At 33.0% G+C, this 13421-nt stretch overlaps 1 protein-coding gene across 1 annotated transcript in view; it reads right to left on the bottom strand.

The window, feature by feature from the left end:
* LOC127859735 (uncharacterized) overlaps positions 1 to 13421 on the bottom strand; it is a 122571-nt gene that overhangs the window by 107140 nt on the left and 2010 nt on the right. The window lies entirely within an intron of this gene.

Raw genomic sequence — 13421 nt, 5'->3', positions numbered from 1 at the left:
TAAAAACAACAATAAATAAATAAATACCTTCTTTCCACAATGATAACACACAAAAACACACAAAACAGTTAAAATCATCATTATTAAACGTATTTCCTATATATTGTGCAGGCAATTTTTACATCTTTTTAGCCTGTGTATTCTGCACTTGCATCCAATGTCTGTTGTGTATGAAATTAGACATCGAGCCTGTATACCAAAAATAGCTTATACATGTAGCTCTCCAGTATTCAGGCGAATGGTTCCAAAGTTAACTTGTTTCATATTAACCTTTCATTTCGGAAATATCAACCATTTGTAAAGGCATGTGTTAATTTTTGTCATAATACACATTGGATGTAGAATAATAATACCTTTTTTACAATGCCGATTATTGCATAAGATATCCCCGGTTTTACTTTATAATGTGTTTATAAAAATTACCTTCCATAAAATTTCGCTCTGCCTTTCCGGTCATCCTATGAGCCGATAAAATGTTCATTGTATATCTAATATTTATTTTGAAAAAAAGGATAATGCTTGGAGTTTTGTCTGATTATTGCATCGCAATATGTTTAATATACATTATGCTCATGCCCTAAAATCATCAGGCCTTTCCGGTGATATTTAATAATATTAAGTACATGTATATCCTTTTCATTACCGTAAAATCACTAGACTTTTTCGTCAGTTTCTTTATATTTAGAATTATTGCCATTAATATAAGAACACCAAACGTTTCCTATAAGTTTATATAGTGTCCTATATACTGGCATTTCCATTTTGATAGGATCTATGAACAACAGTGTGTTGTGCATCCCAATAAACAAGGTTAACGGCATTACTTGAGCTTACAAGCCGCATTCATTATTTCAAATGTACCTTACAATTCAGGGTCACTATAAAATAAACATTCAAAAATATCTGCAAATATAAATTGCACTGACAATCCAGGTGATGTCTTTTACGAATATGTTAACAAATTTACTGTTGTAGTTTATTATTGTTAACTTGTTTGGTATATATATGTTAAACAGAGCATAGTTCAAAACCTAAAGATGCAATATAACACCAGATCACATACGTGCATTTTAGGATGATCTGTATATAAAAAATTCGAACTAATTTCCACAGGTCTGTAATATTTGCATGTCATCATTGTAGCACATACGACCGATTATAAATATATACATACATGACATTTTTTAATTTCAGCCATCTGTTGAAGTGTTCTGTATAAAAAACTGCACTGAATATGCGATCAATGTGTAATGAAATCTAGTCAAATCTGTAATTTATTAATAAGCATGGATATTATTTCGCTAGTAGACCTGACTTTTAAGCTGATCCGTATAATGAACCTTCCGACAAATGCAAGTGCAAGCGATATTTATTCTGTATCATGATAAATATCGTTTGGGAATGATTTAATACATCACCACACCATCATCAAACAAACCATCGATATACGAACGCCCTTGATGTTTTAAGTTGTTAATACTAATTTTAAAACATTTTAATTAATAAAGACAATAATACTAAATCCAACTTTTCAGGTGATATTTTAATGAACGTTGAATCACTTTTGCCAGTAACCTTATATCGCGAATTGCAACCCGATTTCAGATGATTGAAGTCATTCACATGCAAATATTTTGGCTTATTGAACCTGCCTTAGAAAGTAAATGTATCAAGTCGGAAAACAAAAACAGATGGTTGCATTATGGTATGTGTGGAATAATGTAATTCTATACATGTATTTCATAGTTATGTCATTTTGTAACCATTCACCTTCGTCGCGATTTGGAATTCCCGTTTTTAATCATAGAACTTTATACTTATTATCACACTTCAACCAGCGAAGGAAATGGCGGAACCTAAAAAGGATAGAGTTAACTTTTTTGCTGGATGACTGTTAGATCCTCTGCAATTTGATTAGGTAGGAGTGTGGTTTAGCCTGTTTGCAAACATGACCACATGCGGCTCGGATTTACTGAAGGTAACACAAATGCCAGTAAATAGTGTTTTGAGTCTGACAGTTTTACAACTGCACTATTGAACAAAATGTTGTTTCGGTGCATTATCAAACAAGTATTAACTATATAACATTGTTTAATCCTTGCTAAAATATCTCAATCACATTATGCACACAGCCTGATTTATTTTTTTGTAGTGGCATAAACAACCAAGCTTAGCAATATGGATCTTTTACACCCATTATTGCTGCTTTTTCCTGTATGTGCGCGGTGATGATCTGAAATATTAACTTCATGACGCTCTATTCTAAAATATTTTTATATAAAGAAGGAATGTAATTGACACTTGTTCGTAGTTTCATTTCATCGTTCCTCAAAAAGTTGTAACTGTTTCTCTGGTATCTTCGTACTTTTGAGTAATTAAATGGTAATTAACTAGAATGCGTTTTAATTCCCTTTTATAATTGTTTAATTTGAGTTACACTACTATTAGGTTAAATTTTATTTACACTTAAATGTATCATGAATATTGCTGCGCCAAGTGTGAGGTTGAGCGCTCTTAAACCGGTTAAACCCACAATGCTTTGCATTGGCCGTTCCAAGGCGGTGACCCCAGCTTTATTCTTATTTGTGTTTATGTTGTTTTGTATTGTGCTGTTTTGTGCTGTTTTGTACTGTTTGGGCAATCGGTCACTTGCCTTAAATAAAGGGCCAACTAATTGTTTATAATAAGAATTCAATACTGCTCCAGCAGCTGGAGTTTCACTTTTTTATATTAATTATGATGTCGCTGCATTATCTCTATCTGATGACCAAAAGGAGGAACGACCTGCGAATATGGAGATACAGTTAAATCTAATTGAATCGGAGAGACTAAAACCTTCATTACGAATATTTAGTCTTTATGAAAACGAGTCTGATAGTAAACCTTTAGAGTCTGTTATAATTGAGAAAGTGCTTGATGTTATCGGTAAACCTGATTTGTTTAATTGTAATTCTTTGATCAGTGCTAAAAGAGTAGGCGAAAGAAAGGATGAGGTACCAAGAATGATTATAGCCAAATTTCGAAATAGTGATGATAAGTTTGAGATTTCAAATTCAGAGACGCGTTAAGAAGAAGGATATTAGGGTGTCAAATGACTTGTCATTCCTTCAAAGGAAGCATATTAAAGAAGAAAGGTTAAGAGGTCTAGTTGGATACTTTAAAAATGGTAAACTTGTGACCTTTAAACCTGATCCTAAGAAATCAGACTACGGTTTTGATTGTAATTCGAGGGTATTTAAGAGACAACCGGAGGTTTGGGGAGAAGAATCACGAGGAGTCTGAAGCAGATATTGAGACAGGTACAACTGAGGAAGAGACAGTGGTTTTTCGAAAATAAGTTGATGGCCAAAGCCCTACACTTATGACTGGAATTATTAACATTGTATCTTGGAATTTTGAAGGGTTAACGTCAAAACTGTTCTCATATGATATTAATGATACTTTACAAATGTTTTATGTTATTGGTGTTCAAGAAACTAGGGATTGTGACTCAGAATAATATACACATTATGTTTGAATTTACTATTTTTTCATGTGAAGCAAAACAGTCACTTTTAAGAGGAAGACCAATAGGATTTAGAGCTGGATATACAACTGTTGATAATGCTTTTATCTTATATTTCATTGTTAATAAATATATAAGCATGAATGGTTGATCTGTATATGCGGCTTTCATAGATTTCCAGAAAGCCTTTGATTCAATAAATCGGGGTATTTTGTATAATGTTCTGAAACAAAATGGTGTCAAAGGTATGAAGCTATACAACAAATTTATTCATCTGTAAAATCATGTGTTCGATCAGATAAAGGAGTATCTGATACATTTACATGTCCTGTTGGACTTCATCAAGGGCGTAGCTTGAGCCCAATTTATTTGCAATGTTCATCAATGAATTGTATACAATGTTAAACAATATAAATGCCAGAGAAATCCAATTATTCCCTGATACTGTTGACATTTTCATGTTAATGTTTGCTGATAATATAGCCCTAATTGCTGATACTGTTGTTGGTTCGCAAAACAATTAAACATTTTAAATGAATTTTGTAGACACACAGAAAATTACAGTTAATATTGCAAAATCCAAAATACCTGTGTTTTAAAGTGGCTGCCAAATAGCAAGTAAAGAAAAATGGACATATAATAGCAATCGACTAGATATTGTTAATGGCTTTACATATGTTCGTATATATTTTCCCAATGCACAGCCTGTACATGAGACTATGTCTGCCAAGGCTAATAAGGTTCTTATATGTATTTTAAACTCCTTTCAACATGTATCCTGTTTGCCATTTAAACTTGTTTTCAAAATATTTGACTCGAAGATTGCATCTGTAATGTTATATGGCTCAGAATTATGGGGTTTTAAACACCCACATTGTATAGAATCATTGCAAATATATGCATGTACAAGATGTTTATATGTAAATAAAACATCATGTAATGATGCCATACTTAGAGATACCGGTAGATTCCCTATGCACATCGTTTCATCTATACGTGGTTTTAAATATTGGTTACGATTATAAGATCTACCTAGATATAGATATCCTAGATTATGCTATAAAATGCTTATGTACTTTGATAATCTAGGCTTCAATAACTGGGCTAGTGATGTTAGGCTAAACTTACACAGAAATGGTTTTGGTCTGGGAAGAACAAAATGTTATTAACCCTAAACTGTTTTTATTACAATATGAAGAAAAGCTGAAAGATCAAGCTATACAAAATTGAAATGCTAGGTGTAGAGATAATAGCAAATTGTGTCATAATATAATGTTTAAACAGTGTTTTAAAGTGGAAAATTATATAATTATTATTGATATTAACAAGTTAAGACAATGTTTTGCAAATTTCCGAAGTTCATCGCACAGCCTCTTGATAGAAAAGGGAAGACATTTTACTATAGATAAGGAATTTCGTGAATGTTTATATTGTGAAACACTCATCGAAACACTCATCGAAGATAAGTATCATTTTATGTTGACATGTCCTCTATATGCTAATATTCGGTCTATGTATATACCATTGTACTACTTTCAACATCCAACTGTAGAGAAATTCTATGATTTGATGTCTACTGAAAATGAAAAGTTAATACGAAACATTGCTATGTGTATATATAACTCATTTAAAGAGAGAGATCAGTTGATGGAAATGTACAGATAATAATGTTCATATTATCATACTCATATTGTATTGTTAGGACCATAACCCCATGATGCGTATTATTATTTTGATGATGTATATATTGTGTTTGGGCCGCAGGCCATATATACAAATAAACTATTGAATAGCAACAACGATGAATATTTCCTAATAATACTTTCTAAATGATAATACTACATGTAGATAACAATCAAAATATAATTTATTTTATTTTGTAGATTGAAAAACAGGTACTTGAAAAAAGTTTGTTAGGTCCTTATATATAGATCTATAATAATAAGAACCAAGCACATTTTTTTCAAGTTCCTGTGGATATGTGGACTGAAAGGCAATTATATCCACAACATATACACAATCCCCGAGTAACCATATCTATTCGACCTATATAACCTATTACATTCATTGATTACCTAAATATTGTACACGTTGAGAACGAGGTTGTGACGTAACACATATATTACGTCACAACTGGTAATACAACCTGGTTTGTCAAGTGACTTTTAATTTTAAAAAAAATGCGTTTAATTGTTTAATGAATGAAATCAATGTATTTAAAAACTGGTGTTACAAGTCATACAAAAAAGCATATTTGGGCTAGGGTGGAGGATGAATATAATTCGAAAAAATAAAATAAAATGAACATCAGAAAATATATATATATGGCTGTACATGGTGGCCAAGCACCTCCTGATGAATACAGATTACTTAAGCTCGATCGGTCATTGTGGGCTCGGGTACTACTTAAGTGTACCTTGTGTTCGGAGAATATACTTACACGTACCCGGCCAATTTAGCCTGCACCCGAGTTTTATTTCTGTCTAAATTCCGATGTAGTAAAATGTACCCCGGTTATGCAAAATATACTTACACGTACCTGGCCAATTTAGAATGTACCCGAGTTTTATTCCCGCCCAAAATCCGATGTCGTACAACGCGCTTCGGAATACAAAAAATATTCTCTTTGAACAAGACCTGCATCGACATGCTTTTGTGAGTAATGCGTTCGATAATATAGTGGCCATTCATAGAATATTAGCATAAATATGAACATTTTTAATTTGAAAAAAAACGGATAGCGTCCAATTAAGCGCTAGAATAGCCAGGTACGTTTCATGTTCGTACCCGGGGTTCATTTAAGTATACTTAAGAGTACCAGGGGTACACTAAAGTAGTACCCGATCATACAATGACCAATCGAGCATTTCTTATGGCACTGTGCGCTGACTGGTAGTAAACAATTAATTGCACTTTTAAAATGCAATTCCTTTAAATGTAAAGAACAAACAAAATTGATACTTTTAAGTAAGTTATGTTAAATTATGTTAATTGTAGCCATTGTTTACTTGTTCTGTCAAGTAAAATTATGTTGATAATAATGTAACAATACACCAGTGATCGCATAGTTATGATGCTTTTGACATAGTTCACTAACCAACAAGATTGGAAAGATTCTTGTATACAGGTAAAATAAATAATTGAATTTGTGCAGAATGTTTATATTAACAAATACTTATTAAGTTTAAACAATTTATTTTAGATTGCACTGAAAGTCTGAAGCTTACTAAAACACTATAGCCTGTTCCCTCGTTAGAAACAATACTTGTTCATAGTATAGCAGGAGCATGCGGCCCTGGGCTTATTGGGCCACGGCCTTAAATCTGGGTCGAGGCTTATTAGCCCCAAAGTTAACAAGGCTTCCTCGGCCCTATCTTTACTTATACATATTCTGTAACCCTTTACGACTTAGAAACGTATTTTGACGCGTTTGTAGTTCCTTAGAAAGTTACATGTCAGACCTTTATTACTAGATTCAAGTTTTAAAGGCTTCATTTCCAACCCTTAGATACTTATGAGCAACAAACACGGAACTGCATAAACCCTGAACAGACGTCGAGTTACTCGTCGGCTATTCTGGTTTTATGCTGTTTGCACATAGCCATTTTGACTTTGCTTCTAAGTGGGAAAAGGTTAAAGATCATTTTGAAAACTTGAAAACTCTCACTCAGTGTCAGTGGGGATCAAACTGGGACCTTTTTACAGGTGGATATCATTTCCAATATGCTCGCAAAACCTTCTGCATAGGTAATCCATAAGTATAATAATTGATGATTCTGTCCTATCAACTTGGTGAATTATTTTCTAAAACAATGCTAAACTCATTTTTTGCTATTGTCCACTGAATAAAACATGATACATCTGCATGCACAACGAACTTAATGTCACTTAGTTTACTTGATTTCCGACACTATGTTGCATCTTAACTTTTCAACACTTAAACGTCTTTAAAAAATAACATGAAATTTAGCTTTATACATGTAGGTAAATTATAGGCTTAAAGTGTAATATGACATCACTCATGCATGTTACTATATAATTATCAACTATGGGTCACATTATTTATGAGAAATTCCAATACTAATGATGACATGATCTTGCCTCTGAATTAATGAAACCATCATGTTAAACGTTTGAAGAGAGATATTGTCTGATAAGTAATGAAATTTTAAAAATTACAAATTGAAAAAAGTCAGTTAAATTCTGTAACCAACTTTGATTTGCCAAATAGCAGTTCACAAAAGGAATTAAATTAAATAGCAGTAAGGGGAAACTCTGGGATAACAGTTCAGACACATTTGTCAAATTTGCAAATTTGCCAATGGCCATATAGAGTAAGGTAAATAATTACCGACAGGTCACATAAAAAGGAGCATCTCTTGATCTTTCAATGGAATTGTACAGTAATTTTCATACAACAAAATAGTAGTTGCAGATACAATATTTTCTGAAAATATTATTCACATAAATAATAAAGGGTAATAGGTAAAAGCATATGAGCACAAATTATATCTCATATTGGTGGTACACATGACATAAGTTTAAAAACGTTATGACAAAATAATGTGTCAAAGAGTATTTTTTATCTTCCCAAATACACTTTACCAGAAAATAAGTATGTTGAGTTGAATATTAAGTGTGTTTTAAGTATATTTTCAAATGCATTAAAACACTATTTGCAACAAACATCGAAACATTCAAAAGTGTAGTAATCAAAAACAGTGTTATATGCATACCAGTTCCTATGTAAGAGCACTAGGCCAAATGTGGTCTACTTGTGGTAGAAATAATTCATTTTGTATCTGCTGTCACTTCAAAAATATATCTTCCCATACAGTTCAATATCATTTTCAATTAACTACACTTTGCGAAGTCGGAATAACTATAATACATCAATCTGGGAATAATCTTTTCAATAATGTATAATATGCTGTTTTATATATAACTGTAATAGACACTTGCATATAAAACAGAATTTACATCAAAGTAACATGTTAAATTAGATTTTTTAAATACTCAAAAAATGAAACCATGTCCATGCCAAGTATGCCATTACTGTAAATATAAAAAGTCCTCGAAAAGTGATTTTTGAACTTAAATAATATAATGAATATACCAATAATATATTCTGAATATGAAATTAACAATTTTGTCTGAGCAAATGACCAAAATGATGTCCATTAAAAGTTTGATATAGTAATTCAAATTCACTTAAATCATTGTTCAAAAACACAACATTACTTCAAATCTTTTCAAACAATATTGAAAAAGCACAGTTTATGATTGTTATTGATTCTTTATTATGGCTCTCTTCAAAGAAGAAGGGGTATATTGTTTTCCTGGATGGCGGTCTGTCTGTCGGTAGACCAGTCTGAATGTCCGATCCATATCTCGTCAACCAATTGACCGATTGGCTTGATACTTCACATGTGCTTTTGCCTTGGACAGAAGTTGACCCCTATTGAAATTGGGGTCAATAGGTCAAGGTCACTATCACACTTAGTGAGAAAAATGTTTCCGATCAATCACTCGTCAACGAATCGACTGATTAGCTTGATACTTCACATGTGCATTGGCCTTGGACATTAGATGCCCCTATTGAAATTGTGGTAACTAGGCCAAAGATCAAGGTCACTATCACACTCAGTGTGAAAATCGTTTTGGATTAATAACTGGTCAACGAATTGACCGATTCGCTTGATACTTCACATGTGCATTTGCTTTGGACAGTAGATGATACCTTTTGAAATTTGGGCCACTAGGTCAAAGGTCAATATCACACTAAGTATGAAAATCGTTTCCGACCAATAACTCGTCAACGAGTGGACCGCATGGCTTGATATTTCACATGTGCATTGACCATGGACAGAAGATGACCCCTATTGAAATTGGGTTCACTACATGTAGGTCAAAAATCAACGTCACTATCAAACGAAGTATTAAAATCTTTTTCGATCAATAACTCTTCAACGAATTGACCGATTGGCTTTATACTTCACATATGCATTGGCCTTGGACAGTAGATGACACTTCTTAAAATTGAGGTCACTATGTAATAGGTCAAGGTTAATATCACACTTAGTGCGAACATCGTTTCCGATCAATAACTCGTCAACCAATTGACTGATTTGCTTGATAGATCACATGTGCATTGGCCTTGGACAGTAGATGACCCCTATTGAAATTGGGGTCACTAGGTCAAATGTCTTTGTCACTATCACACTAACTGTGAAAATAGTTTACAGTCAATAACTCGTCAACGAATCGACCGATTGGCTTGATACTTCACATGTGCATTGGCTTTGGACAGTAGATAACCCTACTGAAATAGGGGTCACTATCTCAATGGTCAAGGTCACTATCACACTAAGTGAGAAATTCGTTTCCGATCAATAACTTGTCAACCAATTGCCCGATTGGCTTGACACTTAACATGTGTATTGGCCTTGGACAGTAGATAACGCCTATTGAAATTGAGGTCACTAGGTCAAAGGTCAAGCTCAATGTAACACATTAAGAATACAATCGTTTCCGATTAATAAATCGTCAACTGATACACCGATTGGCTTTCCCATGTGTATTTGCCTTGGACATAAGATGACCCCGATTGAAATTGGTGTCACTAGGTCAAAGATCAAGGTCACTGTTACACACTGATTGTGAAATATATTCCAATCAATAACTCGTCAACTGATTCAAGGTTTGGCTTGATACTTCCCCTTGTGCATTGGCCTTGGATAGAAGATGACCCCTATCGAAATTTCGGTCACTAGGTTAAAGGTCAAGGTCACTATTACATACTAAGTGTGAAATCGTTTGCGATCAATAACTCGTAAACTGATTCACCAATTGGCTTGATATATCCAATGTGAATTCGCCTTGTAGATGACCCCTATTGAAATTGGGGTCACTAGGTCAAAGGTAATGGTCACTGGCACAATAAGTGGGAAAAGCGTTTCTGGTCAATAACTCGCCGACGAAACGACCGATTGGCTTAATACTTCTCATGCGCATTGGCCTTGGAAAGTAGATCACCCCGAGCGAAATTGTGGTCACTAGGTCAAAGCTCAAGGTCACTGTCACATTAAATGCGTAAACTGTTTTCGATCAATAACTCATCAACAAATATTGGCTTGATACTTCACATGCGCATTGGACTTGGACAGTAGATGGCACCTATTTAAATTGGGGTTTCCACAAGGTTTCGCTTATTACAGATCTCTGTGTTAGTGTTACTCCGTATTCGATTTACTTTTAATGTTATCATTCTCATGCTTACCAAATATTCTTAAACCTGAATAAAAAAAATGATGCAAATATGAAATGTAGCACGCAATTGTATAATGACATATTAAAAAGTCCGGTAAAAAAGGCCCAGAGTGTAATAATTATTTGGATAAAATGTGATAATATTTACCATGATACAATAATGTAAGAACCAATAACCGGATCGTCAAAAAAACGTAGAAACGAACGTCGAGCTGTGTCAAACTTAGCGTAGGTACAAATGTCCGTCATTCACTTTATAATTATGATTAAACTGGCTAATATTTATAAAGTATTTAGTTTCTGACAACTTACTTTCATGTTGAGTACCTGGCGCTAAATTAATCCTAGAAATGAGTACGGAATACTTCTACCAGAAGAAGACATGTATGCATGTAGGTTTCAAAAATAAGTTTTTTATGACCAGACATCAGGCTTGTTGTTATTTAATATTTGTTGGCACAGTATCTGATCACAACGAGATATTGGGTTTGTGTTGAAAACAGGGGCAATTAAACCACAGATCTATCAATAAACAAGATTATTGATTGTTCTTTGATAAAACAACGCGATAAAAAGGCTCAAACGAAGAGCGTTAATGTGTGTAAACAATTGTATGAAACAAGAACTTCAATCAAGACCATTTATTTAATGAATAACCAATTAAAATGGGAAGTACATATTACTGCTAATTCTGACAACCTCATCTTTTGGTAACAATATCATTACGTCGCAGAATGTTCAACAGAGTAAATAGATGAAATCAGATGCGGCGTTGCGTGGACCTATTATAAATTGACACAAGTTCAGCCTCGTTCTGGAAGCAATAATCAATTTATTCTTATCAACTTTGGCTCATTGTCAAAAGAAGAAATATAATTGTTTACGAACGAAATTTGTTTTCTTTTCTAAAAATGGTCTTAGAAAATTTTACTCACAAGGATTTAGAAACATTCTCAGAAGGAACTCTTTCCCTCTATCTTGCAAATAGTCTGCCAATGCAATCGGCGCTCTCGTTATAATTGTGGCTACAGGCGGTTAATAAAAATAAAAGATTCAATTAATATCTAATTTCTCATGAAACGAAATTCAAATTCAAAGTTACAAAATGTATGACAAATATTATAACTCTCACCATGTTTAAAAAAGTCAAGTTTTACATTTGTTTTTTGAGTGGTAACAATGATTTCCGAGAAAAAGACAAAGCGTCATATTAACACAATCCTACACACAATATCAGAATAGGACTATTACCAAGATAGTCAAAATTTACTGCCTCGATTGGGCATTGGTTTATATAAAAGAAAAGTGTATCTTATCTTCTAAACATTTTCTTAATCGGGCTTGTAAATACATTAATTTTATCCTCGACTATTATACAAATATAATTTATATTGCTTATGTAGTGGTAATTAATAGTTTCTTATAGTTTCACCTGATGATTTGCTGCTTTCAATCTGATTGAAATTCTGAATTAAACTTGACAGGGTCAATATATCAAATTCCCTTTACGTTATTGAAATCATGAGTTATACTCAATTTTTTAAGAATGATTACAATGTGTTTCTTAGATTCGTATTTACAAAATAAGCTTAGTAAAACGCCTAACTTACATAAGAATAGCATGGATATGTTTAATCAATATTTCGTTAGCGTTAGCAATAAGGTCTTCACAGTGGCACCATGTTTTTTTGTGTTTAATGGGGTTTAGCCAAACATGTGGACTTTCGAAGTTTCTTGCTAAATATATTATGTTGAGTGTAAAAGACAATTTTGTTGTCATCGATAATCACTCAAATAACGACTTCATATTTCAAAATCTACCTGCCAACAAATTATATTTGTTTCCAATCGAAACTTAAGTACGCCCCACGACATTTCAACTTAAGCGAGGTCAAGATAATAACGTTCAACTGGTTTAACAATATAGAAATGAGCCTTAGCTAACATATAGTGACATGCCGAGTGATTTACATTACTTTTTTCGGTAAATAGTGTGTTAACAATCACTGAAATAATCCATCCAAAGTTTTGTTTTATTGTTTAACCCTATATATGTACTATATATGTCTATGTCTTAAGTGTATAAATTGATATACATACAAATAATAAGATACATTGGTTTAATTTCAAATACAGACATCACATTATTAAACTTTTTAACTTCTTAAATAAGGTTAATGATGTTGTAGTCTTCAAGACAAATACACTTTTTAGCAATTTGACCATAATTTCTACACACAATACAAAAATTAAAATCGTGCAGATTTTTGTAAGCAAATGGTCGACAATTAAAACGAAAAAAAAACATGATTGTTCTTTGACAACATTGTTAAAGCCTGATTGACCTTGGAATGGCATTGACCATAGAACTGTGTGTACGACAAAAGATAGTTTGCATGAATTACGAATTGTTCACGGAATCATGGATCCTCAATGATGTCCTTGAGTTTGATCTCGCAACAGAGAAAAATCATGAATTCGTACCCGTTAATTTCATGTTAATATAATATGAAGCTTGACCTTATAAATCGTATTAGGAATTATAACAAACAATATATTTTGACTTACAAAGTACTAGTTTGAGCTGCCCGATTGCCACTGTGTGAAACCATTAAAATTACACAAAACACGAAAGTTTTGTTCTGCC

The sequence above is a fragment of the Dreissena polymorpha genome, chromosome 15 (genome assembly GCF_020536995.1).
Source record: "Dreissena polymorpha isolate Duluth1 chromosome 15, UMN_Dpol_1.0, whole genome shotgun sequence".
NCBI classification, from domain to species: domain Eukaryota; kingdom Metazoa; phylum Mollusca; class Bivalvia; order Myida; family Dreissenidae; genus Dreissena; species Dreissena polymorpha.
The sequence above is the reverse complement of the archived record's forward strand: the minus strand, read 5'-3'. Positions and strand labels throughout refer to the sequence as shown.